Consider the following 16,902-nt stretch of genomic DNA (forward strand, 5'->3'; position numbering starts at 1 on the left):
CTCACTTGTTTTATTTTTACAATTCAGGATGGTACTTAATTCTAGGCTTTATTGACATGTTTTACCTGTAGTTATAACAATCCTTTCCAACAATCTCACTTCTGTCGTGTTTCTGTTTTTCAACAGGGATATATTTCACACATGTGTTTTACTCAGCTTCTGCAGCTGTACTTTTCAGCCTGCTGCAGGTTATGTTCTATTATATTACAGGTGGGACATCTTTATTTCAGACTTGTTTAATTTTTATGTTTGGATTACAGGCTGCATCACACTTTTGTAATCAAGCAATACTTGCAAACCCTCTTACACTGTTACTTGCACATTTTATTAATTAGTGACTACACTGCACTCTTTTGCTAACTGTCATACTTATATATTTATTTACAGTTACAGGGAGGGAATTACTGACCTGCCTGGTGGCGCAACCGTGCCAGCCTATCGCCATAGGCTCGACGGTTCACAGAACGGACACCTGCAGCTGTAATATAAATAAAGTAATATTGGAATACACATCTCCATAATATCAGCTAGGTTAATTTCTTACATAAATAATTACATGTAACTTACTCAGTAGTGGGGCGTTGGGCATTTGCCGGGCCTCCTGGATACAACGGTTCAGTTGGTCCTGCTTCCGTCTCTTCAGGTCTGCATGGTGGTGACAGACCTGCTCACCAGTCCTTGGTATCCCTGTGGCACTGGTGAGATCATGAGCCAACCGGTCCCACGCCTCAGCCCTATATGCTCTCCACAGGACCTGACCCTGCATGAGTTGGGCCTCATGATTGTGGACAAGGAGCCAAACCATGTATTTGGACTCCTCAACACCCCACCTCTGTGCTTGGAAGCAACTACCCTCACCTACACCTGACATCCTGGCTGCAAGTCGGTTCTACAATCGGTTATGCTGTGTATTCCTGCCTATGGGGCTTATATATGCCATTTTTCCCACACTTATCTGTGATTGGCCATTTTGGAATTGTATCAGCTTCACAAAACCTGCTTTGTCATGCTCCTCTTTCTATTCCTTCCTATATATATATGCTATTACTGCATTTCTAAGTGTAACTGTCATGGCTTAGTGGTTCAGTACTTTGACTATGGTGCATGGTATCCTGGGTTCGAACCTGGCCATTGCTTTTTATATTTTATGTCTGTCTACACAGGCTAGGAGGTGTGTCTGTGTAAAGGCAGTTTTGATACAGCTTGCTCAGCGTTGCCCGTCGGTTAGCTTGTTGGCGCGGCGCGCAGCTCAGCGCAGATGAGTTATGCTGGTTTACGTGACATTTGGCTATCAGCACGCATATTACACTCAGCTCAGCTACGGGCACACAGTTTCAGCGTGTTAAAATGCTGCTCAACCCCGGGCACTCATTTTACACCTGTTAAACCACTGCTCACCTATATGCACTCATTTTATACCTGTTAAAACACTGCTCACCTATAGGCAGATGTACTCAACTTGTTAGACTGTAGCTCAGCTATAGGCACATCTGACATTTTTTTTTTATTATCTCACATTTCTTCAAAATACATGGCCCGTTTCATTACATTTTACATAAAATATCATTTTATATGTGTACATATATGTCAGGGACTTGTTTCGTGCTTATTTCACTAAAACTAAAAATTGATGTTGTGGGGGCTCGAACCATGACTGCCTGCTCTTCAGCCGACGTCTCTACTGCTACGCTATTGCTTCTTGGCTTACTTTGCATATTTAGTTCTTATATGCTTTTCCACTGACTGCTAACTGTGGCTAGGCTACGGGCACGCCCGCGCAAATGAGCGCACTCACGGGCAAACATCTTTACAATTTAAAAAAAATATATAAGATGTTCATTTCTACTTTTTATGTTCGTAGTCTGGGGAAGTTGCATTTCAGCAACGAAAACATGGTTCTTCAGTTTAATATACAGGCGTTAACCTTGGTTTTTGTGGCAATAAAAGAAAGTTTTTTAATTGAGCGTTTACCCTTTATTGGAACTTGGATATTTATTGGCGTTATCCCTGAAGCTGATTTTCATTTTGGTTTTGTTTGTCACAGCTTCCCTCAGGTTTGTGGTATGTGGGGGCATGTGTTGTGTTGTGTTTATTCACATTTACACGGACTCTGTCGTGGGGGTTTACTTTCGGGACCTTTACTCTTCTGGGGGCGTGTCCGTTTGCAGGGCTCGGCCTATGGGCACACCCCCTACTGTCTTCCACGGATCGTGTTAGCCTTAGGTGTGATTCAGCATGCCCTCATGCATATGCATGACATGCTGACGTCACACCGTTTAACTGCAGCCTCCGTGTAAGCCTTGTAACTCTTACACGGAGGCTTCGTGAATCCTGCCCATAGTCAACTTCTGCACCACAGGTCTTGCCAAATTTTACTCTGTATTGTTTTAGTCACTGATGAGGTATTGGAAGGCCTGCTTTAATGTCCAAGTATCCTTTTTATAGTTAGGCCTTTTAAACCTCTTCTTTTTATCTCTTGTGCAAGGCTGGATAGCTAAAGTTCTTGATTGTATTTAGTATCAGGTCCTTAAAATAACATTTACAGCTTTAACAATTATAAACTGATAGCATTGCTTATTGTGCTGACTTTTTCTTACATTTTTCTACATGAAATAAACATTTGCTGTTAATAAACTCTTGCAAGTCTATAAGCAAACTGATAACTTTAAATTAAACTAAAGTAGTAATTTAACACTGTGCATTTCTGCACATGTATAACATTAATCTTAACTGTGGAACTTTTTACATTTGCTCTTTTGAATTTTAACATACTGTTCTATGAGTGAAACTCCACTCACTGCCTCACCATAACCGTTTCTTTAGCTGACATCATTTAACTTTTCAGTATTACTGAATACTGTAAGAATTTATCATTACTGTCTACAATTTTCTTGGATAAATGGTAAAAACTGTAAATGCATTAAATTGATCTTTACCATACTGCCATATGACATATAGTACTGTCCTTAATTTCATTTGCTAAACTGGCTGTAATTTGATGTTGTGTGCTTGGCAAACTGCAACTTCTGTATGAAATATATACAATCTACAGTTTTCTTGGATAAATAATAAGAACTGTAAATGCATTAACTTGATCTTTACCATACTGCATTATGGCACACATTACTGTCTTAATTTAGCTTGCTAAAATGGCTGTAATCTGATCTGGTGTGCTTGGTATACTGCCATTTCTGTATGAAATATATTCAATCTTAAACTGATTACATAAACACATTTATTACCAGATTTAAACTGATCTGATTTTATAAGTTTACTTGTCTGTTCTTTATAACACAAGAGTTGCAATTGTGGCTTTAATGACACATATTATATACTGTTTTATGCATAGGATCTGAACTCTTAACTGTATTTACACTTTTACAATGTAACATTGACTTAAATTTTACATTCTGTAAACTAGCAAAACATTATTTTATTTTTGTCTATATTAAGATATTGTTTATGCATTGCAACACTTTAATACAAAGCTCTTAACTAATGACTGATAAACAAAACAATAACACAAAAATCATTTTCAAATCTGTAACTGTAACCCCTTTATTCTGTGAATTCACTTGACTGCCATTTCTGATCTATCTTACACAACATAGATACATACGGTTACCCGTTTTTCTTTTTAACTGACCACACCCAATATGTCTTTCTGAACACTTTAGCTGTGTCAACTAAACTGGAATTTATTTTATCTTCAACTCATAAATCTGCATGTTTCTGCTGTAACCAATTCTTTAAAATCTGTACATTTGCATAAACTACTGCATGCAGATTTTTACAAGTGTCATCTGTGTCTACTGCTGTACGTTCTGTAGCATTTTTATTTTTCCATAAAATCTTGCTACTGAAATCTAAAACAACATATAACTCTGATGACATGTTCATTCCTAGTACAGAGCTGTTACACATTGAACTGTTAGCTGTTGTAATCTTTGACCCTTTAAATCCTGACAAGACTGCATTTGTGTCTTCTAATAAAGATGTATGTGCAACTGAATTTGATTTGTCTGTAAACAATGAAATATTGTCATTTATTTTAACCTTAAACAATGACAGATCAATGTTCTGGTTTGGTGCTGGACTGCCGCACCCTTTATAAATAGCTATGGAATGCATTTTTTATTTTGCTCTGAAATGGTAGCAATTTTACTTTGTGCTGAAGTCTGTTTTTCAGTTATGCTGGAATTTACTTTATCAAAATCTTCACTCTGATCCAGCTTATCCCCTCTCAGTGCAATATTTGCGCTTGCTTCTGAAAATAAGAAACTATGTGAAATAATGTGAAACTGAGACACGGCCTGCATGCTATGTATGTTAACTGTGTTGATGTCTGCATGTTTAATACTGCAACTTAATTATGCACCTTGAATTACATGTACACAAGAATTTGTGTTAAGTCTGAAACTGTACTGATAGAAACTGACTTGTTTTGTGAATGCTTTGCTGTAAAGTGCTTTTGTGAGTTAACCCTTTTGTGTTTAGAATATTTAACATTATTAATGTCAATTAATATTTAACATTATGGCTTATTCTGTACAACGTTTACAGTTTTTAGTTATGGAAAAACATTGGTGTGCTGCTGAAAATTCTGTTATGAAACTTTTGATGTAGTTATTGATAGACTGGAAAAAGTATTGCTGTAAGCTGTTATTGAAACCTTCAAGTTAAGATGACTGCTGCACTAAAAACTGTACTTGAAAGGGTTACTTTTACAGCTGTGTATGCCAAAGTTATAAAGAAATATTTTACATGTAGCGCTGATAAGGTTGCTTGGAATAAAAACACTGATTCTGTAGATTTTTAAAACTCATGTAGTCTGACTAATGATGCAAGGTTGTTATGGGATTTTGGGAGTTACTTTAACTGTTTTACTTAATTAATAGTGGCTAACCATTGAAAGAATTGATTGAGACTGTACTATACTGGAATTAACTAGAAACAACTGAAATGAGACTGGAATAAAAGTCTTTATCTACTAATTACCCAAAATCATGCTAAATAGGTGCCAGTCTCTCATTTATGGGCCAAGTCTTGTGTATGTTTCAGAATAAATTCTCCAAACATTGTAGTTCATTTAATAAGGCTTTATTAGATGTTTACAATATCTGAATACTGTCTTCATTAACAGTGCTGATAAATAATAGTCTGTATAAATGCTGGAATGCTGGCTAGTAATAACAGTGCTGCTAAATATATCCAAAGTTTCTGCATGTCTTCTGATTGTCCTGAATAATGTAAACTGAAACAGTCTTTATTTGACCTGTCTTCTGTACTCAGGCTTGAGTGTCTGTATTGTAGCTTAATCTTCTCTAATGTCAAATCAAACTGACTTCCCCAACTGTATCTGAAGTATATTTTAATTATACCAAAACCCTGTAATGCTTTACATGCTTCTTTAGCCTTGGCAACCTTGGTTTCCAAGCCTGGTCTTACATGTGCTTTATTTAACATTCCAGTAAGGAACATTCTGTAGCTGGCAAGATTGTATCTTTCCCTTGAGAAAGGAGAACAGAAAAAGAACAGTCTGTAGCCTTCCCTTGAAAACTGTTAACTCTCATGCTTGACCAGCAAGATTATTCTTTCCTTCTGCTTAACTGTATTTTCTAAAATGTCTGACACTACATATTTTACCTTTTAGTCTGCACAATGCCTAATAACTACTTTAAAATGAAAGTCCGTAATCTAACAGAAATCATGTAGTGGATGCCTACAGCAGGACAGCAATTACCTAGATAGCCCTTGGATCATACTGCTGCCTTTCTAAGAGAATATCATGGGACAGTTGCTTCATGCATCCTTATACAAGGTATTACTGCTTGAACCTCGCTCCCCAGGAAGTCTAATCACAAGAGGTGAAAATTCCAACCATTGCAGAATATACCTTAATCTTTCTCTTACTACTTGAGCAACAGGCTGAAGCCCTTCAAAGAAAATTGGTTCAGGCTGACACAGGTGGGTAAGAAGTATTCTGGTTATAGGAAAGGATTCCCATAATTGTGATGCTTCCATTCAAACTGAGCAGAGCAGGCCTTGGAGGTTTTCTAGCAACTAACTGTGCAGCACAGTGGAATCCATCTCTTAAGAAAGAAAGGGAAGAAACTCTACCTTACATTGTTTCTTGTTCCCAGGAAGGATGGGCCTTGGATTCTGGATGTCTCCAATCTAAATAAGTTGGACAAAAAGAAGCTCAAGATGCTAACATAATACCCTTCTACATCTAATTTTCTTGGGAGGGCCCTGTTTTTAAAGAGTACCTGTCCATCTTGAGTCTCCAAAACCATAGTCTTATAACTACACAGATTCAGAGTTGGTGAGAAATTCTTCAATTTACTGTTTTGTCTACTGAATTGATAATTTGCACCAAGTGTCTACTTACCTAAGAAGCAGGGTCCATGTCAGTCCCTTGCATGAATCCGGCTTCATTCAAGATCAGTTATATTAGATGGAAGAGGTCCTTATCTTTGTCAATATCTGTACAGACCACCTTTGGGTTTTCCACAAACAATAAAAGCCAAAGAACAAAGTTGTCCTTACGGTCATCCATAATCACTGAGAGGTTGTCTGTTCCTACCCAAAGAAACAGCCATTTGTGTTCCTATTCTTGGAGTTAGCCCAGAAAGAAAGAGCTCCAGGGAAGTTCAGTGAATTGTAGGTCACATCAGTGTCCATCATTGTGGTGCCCTTAGCCAGGCTGCACATATAGCAAATTTGTAGTATCAGAGGATCCTTTGGCAGTGGCATGCTAGTCTTTTATTAAGCTACACTCCTTATCATAAAGAATTTCTGTGGTGGGTCACTAATCCAGAGAGCTGTCTGTCTTGGTAAGGAAATGGGCTCAAAGCAATGCCCCAAGTAGGGGGAGACTAGATGAGTAGAACCTGGAACAAAACCATACTGGAAAAGCACTTAAGTGATGGGCCTGACATTATTCAAAACCCAGCTGCAATCAACCTGCTGCATGTAGTAACACTGCAGCGAGGTAGTATATGTAAATAAGCAAGGTAGCACACACTTGCCTACTTTGCAGGCTAATCACGATGGTGTGGGGGAATTTCAGTCCTAGATCTGTCTGCATACCACCCATGCCCCTTCAGCCCATAGTAAGTTTATACTGTCTCCCTTCAGTGGACCTCTTTACCTCATAAGTAAACTACCAATTTCAGATATTTTAGTCTTTCCTAGTCCAAAGGTCTGGGCAGAGGATTCATTCTGTTTGACTTGGGGTGGTGGATTATATATCCTTTCTCCCTTACCACTTCCCCAAAGGGTGTTACAAAAAATGAAGACAGCTTGATGCTTTCACCAACAAATGATTAAGGAATAAACTAGATTAGTGGACTTTGTTAAACATCTACAGTTCAAAGTAGCTGAAAAGGATTCTACTAGCCACATTCTTATGTGGAGTGACAGCCAATGTTTTCTACTGTTGTCCAGGTGGCCCAGGATAGACCATCTCAGCACATGTTGTTAACCTAAGTCAAGGAATTCATGCATCCAAACCTAAGGACCTTATTCGGGTGGCAGGTTGTCTGAGGAAGTGGTGGAGATCTTGCAGTAAGCCAGAAGCTTAAGCAAAATCAAATAAGATTTTTGGTATGGTGCATTTAAAAGTAGTATTTATATCCCTACTTGCTGCAGTGCTTAAAAGCACCTCACAAGACATCTGGTACCTTTGAAGGTGAAAATGTCAGTCATCTTTATATGTTTGTCTGCAATGTTTTTTTTCTGACTTTTCACTACTCATTTGATTTTTAAAGGGGTCCAACACTTGAAGCCACCTAAGAGGCAGATGCACACATACCTGGATACTGAAGTTCCCCCTAGCTGGGGCTTGAACTTTATGCTTCAGAAACTGATACCTAGTCCAGTGTCAGTACTCAAGTTCTTCTCCTGGAAAGCTCTGTTCCTGGTGGCTGTCACTTCAGTTGGAATAAAGAGCCATCAGCCCTAATGTGTAAGGTGTCATGTATAGTGTTGCAAAAGCATAGTCAGTTGTATGGTTAATCCATTTGTCAACAGTACTCTGTGAGCTGGCATTAAAACAGACCACTTCATTGCCAGCCAACTGTCAGATCATCTGGATGTCCACTGGCAACTTGGCAAATCAATCAACTCTTTGCGCAAAGAAAAGTTGGACACTGGTGTCTAAAGTAAGCCTCTGCAATACTTGGACAACAGTATCATTTTCTGCTATAATCTAAGTAGCAAAATGGGGCAGTGGCAATTGGACTGCATTCTACTAAGGTATTAGCCACTACTGCGACCTTTGTTAGCTCAAGGTAATTGTGAGGGTCTTACTTGTACCTAGTTCCACATGTTTTGCAAGCATTACAAACTGGATATATAAAGAGCCTTTGCTTCTGTGATCTTGTAGAACATTTCCTAATAATCTCTAAAGTCCACCTTAATTTCTTGCAGTTTAACTTAGTCCCAAGCTTTTCTTCTCTTGCTGCAGCATGATTTAGTTATAAGGAAGTAGACTGTACTTCTAATAAAATGTTCATTTCCTTTCCTTAAAACCAAAGAAGAGAACGCACTTCCACTTTTTAAGCTTAACCTTTCAATGTTTTTTAGCAAAGCAATTTGTCTGTTTTTGCATGGCATTCCACAGACTAAAGAAAATCACTTTTTTTTACTGGAAGATACTGCCCAATAGCTGATGTAAGGTGTTAGAGACTGCCAAGATTCATGTGATTGCTTGCACTCTGGTAGCTTTTAATTAGAATGTTCAGGTTTCAGTAGCTTGGGGGTGTGGGTACCTACACTGCAAGAATTATTAATAACATTCTGTCTATGATTTTTTCATCCTCATGCTGACAGGAACATTATATTCTTTCACTCTGATATGTAACAAAGTAATAGTTAAAGTGTGCATTTTTTACCCAAGTGGTTCAGTTCACTTTTCAAGTCAAATGCAATATATTTTTTAACAATTGTTCTGATTTACTGATGATGGAAATAAAAGCAGTGAATATGTTGTATATGATGTGCAAGAGTATTCACTTCTGTAACTGTTAAATTGAGGTGTTTTAACATGCTTGTCAAGCCTATTGTGACTGGAGCCACTGCCAAGTTTGTTGCATTAGGAAGGAGCAGGTAATTATGGAAGATGGCCTTTTATGGGCAGTCCACATTTCAGAAAGGTGCGTGAAGAGAGGGTTTGTCAGTGACTATAGGACTCCCAAGTGTTTACTCTTTAAAAAGCCTCCATTTTATAGGTTCATAGGTTCATAGGTAGATACTAGGCTATCTGCCCTAGGGCATTTATAAGCCTAGCCAGAGTGTATTTGGCTTCCGTCTCCCTATTAGATTAGCCTACTGTGCCTCTGTAAAGTAGGTCACAGAAGGTACTCTTTTAAGATTAGTTTACTGTGCCTCTGTCTAGCAGGGACACAGGAGAGATCCCAGGGGTGAATTTGCGATTTCCCATCCACACGTCCAAATTTCGCTTGAAGAGGGTCAGGGAGGGGCTATGTCTAACATGAATTGGGATTCTATTCCAGAGTGAGGGGAGCCTCTGGGAAATGAATCTGTCCCTCCAGCATATCCTATTTATTTTTGTGCTGAGGTTTAGGTCCCTGGAGCGTGTAGCTCTAAGGGACTTGGGATTTTTTGAGGTGGAGCATGTCCATTAATTCTGGGTTTGACATGGCTTTGTACGTCAGGCATAGATTGCCTCTGAGTAGGCGGTAAGCAGCTGAGTAGAGCTGGAGTTTCTTTAGTCGAGCTGCATAGGACATCTGTTTGTAGCCCATGATCCTCTTGGTGAGGTACTTTTGGGGTCTATCCAGTTGCTGCAGGTGTCGAGTAAGGTACATCCCAAAAGGGGCATTGTATTCAATTATGGGCCTGATGAGTGACGAGTAGAGGGGCACAATGACCTCTCTTGATCTAGATGCGAACCCTTTCATGATAAGGTGGGCTATATAGAAGGTCTTTCTAACCACTTTGGCAACATGATTATCAAAGGAGAGATTACTATTTACGTTGGTCCCCAAATCTCTAATTACTTCTTCTGTACTTAATGGATTACCACCTATGTGATAATTTGTGGGCACCTTGTTTTTCCCAAAGGGGATGACTTTGCACTTTTTAGCATTTAGCTTGAGAATTTAGCTTGAGGCCGTGGCTCTGGCACCAAGCATCCATCTCTGTGAGACCCTTTTGGAGGATGCTTGTGTTAGCTGGAGATTCGATTATGGCCCCCAGTTTGCAGTCATCTGCGAACTTTGTCAGCCATAATCCCCCTGTGTTAGCCTGAACCTCAGAGAAGTATATACCGAACAAGAGAGGTCCCAGAACTGAGCCCTGTGGGACGCCACTTGTAACTGGTTTGGATTCGGACATGGCACCTGTGATTCTGACCATGTGGGTTCTATCTCTGAGCCAGTTTGCAACCCATCTTGTGATATAGGGGTTTATATTTAAGCTGGTAAGCTTATTTATGATGCCCGAGTGGGGTATTGTGTCGAAGGCTTTTGCGAGGTCCAGGTAGGCTGTGTGGACTACCTTGCCCTCATCTATGGCTTTGGTAACTGTTTCAAAGAAATCAACTAGGTTTAAGAGGCAAGATCTGCCCTTAACAAAGCCGAATTGGGTAGGGTCCAGTGTCTGGAGGCTCCCAATGTCTTTGTTTATGAGTTCTATGATAATACCCTCCATAGCTTTACAGACCAGACTAGTCAGGCTTATGGGGTGATAGTTTCCGGGATCCGTTGTGGCACCACCTTTGTGGAGTGGGACCACTGTAGCTGTACGCCATTCTTTGGGTACATATCCTGTAGTAAGGCTAAGTTTGAACAGTGACTTAATGTGAGGGTTCAGTTCTTCTTGGAGCTCATGTAAGACACAGCCTGGGACACCGTCCGGTCCCATAGATGCTGTGAGTTTTGCTTTGGAGAGGGCAGCTTTCACCTGTGCATCTGTGATGTCAGGGAGGTTACATTTAGTTGGGATAGGCATTTGCTCCTTTGGGGGGGAAGGGGGAGAAGTTTGCACTGAATCTGTCTGCCAGGATGTTGGCTATGTCTGTAGGTTTGGTATATTTTGTACCGTTATGCAACAATTCAGAGCATATCTGGGAGTTTCCACCCATGTTCCTGACATAACTAAAGAAGGCCTTGTGATTATCTTTAGTGTCTAGGGCAATTTTTCTTTCGAAACTGGCCTTTGATGATTTTATGAGGGATCGAAGTTTCTTGCTAATACTGATCAGAGATGCCTTCTCTTTTTTGGGATTTTGCTCTGTCATGTAGTAGCTTCCTCCTTCTGTTGTATAGCTTATTTATGGCCGGGGTCCACCAGACCAGTCTCCTGTTTTTGGAGGAGGGAGTCTTGGTTTAATTTGGGATAGCACAATCCATGCATTCCTGCAGGTGCTCATAGAATGCATTTGTAAAGGATTCTGTGGATTGGGCTGTATTATCTTCTGGACAAGGGGCTTTGAAGGATTCCACCTCAGTCTTGAGAAGTGCAAAGTTGGCTTTTGAGAAATTCTTTACAGTGATTTCCTTGGCTGGGGGTGGGGACAGGATATGGATGTCCAGGGAAATTTGTTTATGGTCTGATCTTACCAATGAAGGGTTTACCTCTGGTGTGGAACATAGAGTCCCCATGTTGGTGATGACCAGGTCCAATATGTTGTTCCCTCTTGTGGGAGTGGTGACCAGTTGTACCATTGCATTAGAGTTTATAAATTCAAGGAACCATTGGGTGAGGGTGTTTGGGCTTGAGTAGTTATCCCAGTCAATGTTTGCGTAGTTGAAGTTACCCAATAACATAGTGTTTGGAGAGACCTTCATATTCTCCAGTGTTCTCAGGAATGCCAAGTGAGGTTCCTGTAATAGGGAGGGTGTTCTGTAGCAGGCTACAAACTGAAAGGCAGTTTTGCCTGCTGTTAGTTGCACATGGATGGTTTCCGATGCTTCGTGCAGTGCCACTAATCTGGAGGTGTAGGTATCTTTGATGAATATAGATACTCCACCTCCTTTTGTGCTTCGGTCCGAGTTTTTGGGCCGAAACGCATGGTATGAGTTATAACCTGGTAGTGCTGGGGTGCTCTCAGGAGCCTTGAACCAGGTTTCTGTTACTGCACAGACATCGATTTTCTCCATACTGAGGAGAGCCTCGAGTGCGTGCATCTTGAGGTTTAGACTTCTGGCATTGAGTAGCATTACCTTTAGTTTTTTTATCCTTGGGTTGTCTATGGAGGTGGGTTTGTCCTTTGAGCCTTGCCTAAAAAAGGCACTATGGGGGTGGCAAGAGCCTTGGCCAGCATACGAAAGCCTAAGGGTGACAGGTGCAAGCTGTCCCTAGTGAAGCAACGTGGCTTGTCGAGCATGTCATCCCAGGCTGACAGACACTGGATCCCCTTTAAATGACACCAATACTTTAGCCAATTGTTGAAACTGATCATTTTGTCTTTATACTGTGGCATCATTCTTGGTGAGGGCAAGATGCTACTCAAGGTCAGGGTCATACCAGCCTGGGCTACATGGTCAGAGAGCTCCTCTATGTCTCTTTTCATGTAGTCCAGGGAGGTACGTCTCAGGTCATTCACACCAGCATGGACAATGACGGAATCATACTTGTACTTGCTTTGGAGTGACCTGAGTGTTTGCATTATGTGGCGGATCCTGGCACCTGACAGGCAGCTTACAGTGACCTTCTCCTTGTTCAGTCTGGTGAGCGGGACGTCAGTGTGCCAGACAATAGAGTCCCCTATAACAAGTGTATTTGGTGTGTTGTTTGGCCTTAAGGGCTTTGACTGTGAGGCACACTGATTTTGTGAGATATGTGATTCATGGGTATTGTTGAGGGGTGGCTGTTGCTTGGATATCTGCTTAGGAGGTCTTTCCTGTTTAGGCAGATTTTTATTTAGAGCCTCCGAGTATGTTTTTGTGTGTTTATGTGTTGGGTATGCAGATGCAATAGGTCTGTGTGAGACTGGATTTGTGGTGTGGGTGGTTACCTTTTCCTCCTGACTGACTGTGCCAGTCTTGGGTTGAGAGAGCTCTGCCTCCAGTTTGGCTGTGTAACTGCATCTCTCACATGTATTAGAGTTTGTTGGAAGGAGGAGAGGGTTGTCTGTGTACATAAGGCAATTGTAACATTGCCTCAGAATTCCCAGATTCACCAGCTGGACTGGAGAGTAGCTTTGAAACTGACCCTTGGACATACCAGATTAGTATAGGGAACTGTTTTTTTACTGATCAGATTAGGGAAGGGAACTGATTTTTCACTTGATCAGGAAGGATCAATCGGGAGTCGAATACTTATGAGAAGTCAAGGAGGGTGTAGTGCTTTAGTTAGTTAGTGTTTCCTTATAAGAGCTGAGCAAGAGCAGGGCTTTAGAAAGAGAATAGAGTGATTACTTTGAGAGTTTGAACAGTTCTAAGGGAAAAAGTGAAGAACAGACTTTGTGGAGCCTGGAATAGTTTAAACCTGTTTAGGTGGCGCTGCCCAACGCTGCTCAGTGTACAAAACTGCGCAAAAAGAGAGTTGTACGGTTTTAAGAGAGAGAGAGAGAGAGAGAGATCAAGGAGTTTAGAATTGACCCAAAATGGCCAATAAAACTACAGCTTCTAGGTAGTAACCACTCCTCCGGGGACAGGCAGGCTGTTCAGTGTTAACCACTCCCACTGGTGAATACAGAGACCTCCCTTTAGCCCAAGCAAGCACTGGCCTTCTAGAAACTTCCAAACAGTTCAGAACAGCAAATCTGTAACTGAACTTTCTTAAGTTTCAGAAGGTGGGAAAAAAAGCAAAATTTTTTTGCTTTTTTTTCTTTTTGTTGTAGTTTAAAGGTAGCAGAGATACACAAGCAGCAAAATAATCACAACAGTGCAATAAATGACCCCACACTTGAGTGCTAGGCCAAAATCAGGTAAAATGCAGTTTTTAGAGAAAAAAAAATATTTAAAATTAAGTGCAACACAGGAAATGCAGTAAACAGGCTCTGGATGTCTTCCAAGTACTGTTACTGTTACAGATATAAACTTTAGCAAACCGGAAAATGCCAAAAAGTAGGCGGCAAAGCAGTAAAACTTAACAAAAAAATCAGAAGAAAATACTTAAAATCACAAAAGTGGCTCCTTTTCTTCTCTCAGCATTTTCTCCGCTTGGTAGGTGCCTCAGCAACAACTAGCAATCCTGAAAAGATGCCAAAACCACGAGGCAGCCTGGTTTTAAGAGAGGCAGATCAAGGAGTTTAGAATTGACTCAAAATGGCCAATAAAACTACAGCTTCTAGGTAGTAACCACTCCTCCAGGGACAGGCAGGCTCTTCAGTGTTAACCACTCCCACTGGTAAACACAGAGACTTCCCTTTAGCCCAAGCAAGCACTGGCCTTCTAGAAACTTCCAAACAGTTCAGAACAGCAAATCTGTAACTGAACTTTCTTAACTTTCAGAAAGTGGAAAAAAAGCAAGATTGTTTTATTTTTTATTGTCTTTTTTTGTAGTTTAAAGGTAGCAGAGATACACAAGCAGCAAAATAATCACAACAGTGCAATTAATGACCCCACACTTGAGTGCTAGGCCAAAATCAGGTAAAATGCAGTTTTTAGAGAAAAAAAAAACAATTTTAAATTAAGTGCAACACAGGAAATGCAGTAAACAGGCTCTGGATGTGTTCCAAGTACTTACTGTCACTGTTACAGATATAAACTTTAGCAAACTGAAAAATGCCAAAAAGTAGGCGGCAAAGCAGTAAAACTTAACAAAAAATCAGAAGAAAATACTTAAAATCACAAAAGTGGCTCCTTTTCTTCTCTCAGCATTTTCTCCCTTTGGTAGGTGCTTCAGCAACAACTAGCAAGCCTGAAAAGATGCCAAAACCACGAGGCAGCCTGGTTTTACGAGAGACAGATAAAGGAGTTTAGAATTGACCAAAAATGGCCAATAAAACTACAGTTTCTAGGTAGTAACCACTCCTCCAGGGACAGGCAGGCTGTTATATAACTGTTGAACAGTGTAAGCAGGCTTTGAGTGAAACATAAGTAAAGGTCAGTCAAGGAGAAACAGACTTGCTGCAGAAGGTGTACAAGATGGCAAACTTCCTACTGCCATTTTATTTCAATGACATGAGAACATTGTTCCTTAGGTCTTCAATGATTCATAAATGGAACTAGAAAAACAGGAAAGCAAGGTCTTGTTAAATGGCAGGCCCTATGACTGTCCATTTTGTGGAATAAAATAACATTTTATGAAAACTGTTTTTGATTAGTTATCTTATTTTTATCTATTGTTTTCAGAACTATTTTACAATGAAAATGTTTTAAAGGTGAATTTTTAATGTAGCTTCTATAGGTCTGTTACTCTGCCTTGGGTAAGGAGTACTTACTGATGTGGTGATCCATCCAGTGAACATTGTACAGTTTTAAGAGCAACTTGGCAAATGGGAGTTGTTCAAGGGGATTGCTACTGCTGTGTAAGCTCTCATCATCCGCCCCCAACCTTATCCACTGGTGATGAACAATATCTGCTTGGGAACCTTTCAAATGTTTTCCTGTCCACCTTTTGTTTTGAGGATAGATAAGTGTTGGTCTGCCTGGCTTTTTAGGTGTAAAATGAAGGGCTACAGTCCTCAAGAGACTTTTGGGCTGAGAACAGGGGTTGCTCCATTTGTTCCCCTACACTACCAAATACTTTACTTTTCAAAATAGGAGCTATATGAGAGGAAGTTCTGGAAGTTTGTCTAGAAGGGTTGGATGTCACTACCATGACATCCTTTACCAAAGAGAGATCGCCTGTGCAAATGTCTCTTATTATGGCTAGTTGACAACATTGCTGTAATTTGCTTAGATAACTGTCAACTAGTTGCTCAGTCCAAGGAGTGCCTGATGTTAGGCCTCCTGTGGTCCCTAATGTGGATGCAGTCCCTAAGACACCTGTAAAATGTAGGTAGTCTACTTTGACCTCTGTTCTGAAAAGGCCTTTTGTAGGGCAGAGTTTGATATTCCTGTATTAGTTTTAGCTGTTGGAAAGGGTCTGGAAGCTAATAGTTTTAGTATCTTATTTTAAAATGAAGAGTAACTCCAGCAACTCTTATGCCTTCTAAAGTTCCCGCTATTTTGATCTTCAAGGTGCCATTTGCAGATGCTGCAGTGGTCTGTGAGGAATTGGTGACTAATGAGCCATCACATAGTACCAGAGCTATGTGGTACTAAAACCTTTTTGTTAGTCTGAAGAGTGGTACATGGTCACAGCTAATCTTCTTGAATCTGTTCATCTTGATCCCATGCTGGGAAGGATTCTGTTGCAATAAGTGGAATTACCGCAGTGTACAAGGGATACCATTCCTCTAGAGAGGTGAGCTTCGTATCAGCCATTTAAAGAAGAGGACACTGCTTTTCTAGTTGTGGGGTTTGTTGGGAAGGAACTACTACTAGGGCTTCTCTTGATCAACCAGTCACTGTTAGTGAAGAAAGTGGATCTCAGTGATGCTGGGAGGTAGTTCCATACATGTGTGTATGGAACCACCATACATAATATGGTGGTTCCATGCATAGTGTTATGGTTAAAAAGTTAATGAAGTGAAAGTGAGCAAGCCAGCAAATGCCCTAGTCCACTGCTCCAAGAGTCATGTCCTGCAACTCTGAATTCAGAAAGCCATCCCGAGTTATGTTTTTGAGGCATACCTCTTGTGTTTAGTAGCGAAGCAGGAGATAGCAGTGGATGTGATAGAGCCATTTACTTTCAGGACTTGAGGCTGGAAGGACTCTGTCAACTCAGAACCTCAAATTACTCCTCCCTTTTACCCAAAATTCTGTACATTGAAGGACCCTCCCTAACCCTTGCTTCAGCACATTAGTGCAGTCTATCTTTTAAGGGTGGTGTACTGTTCTGTCATTTTTCAGCCTTTGTCTATTTGGGTTGGTTTTCACT

Source organism: Protopterus annectens, chromosome 2.part0 (genome assembly GCF_019279795.1).
Source record: "Protopterus annectens isolate FY-2018-M chromosome 2.part0, PAN1.0, whole genome shotgun sequence".
Taxonomy (NCBI): Eukaryota; Metazoa; Chordata; order Ceratodontiformes; family Protopteridae; genus Protopterus; species Protopterus annectens.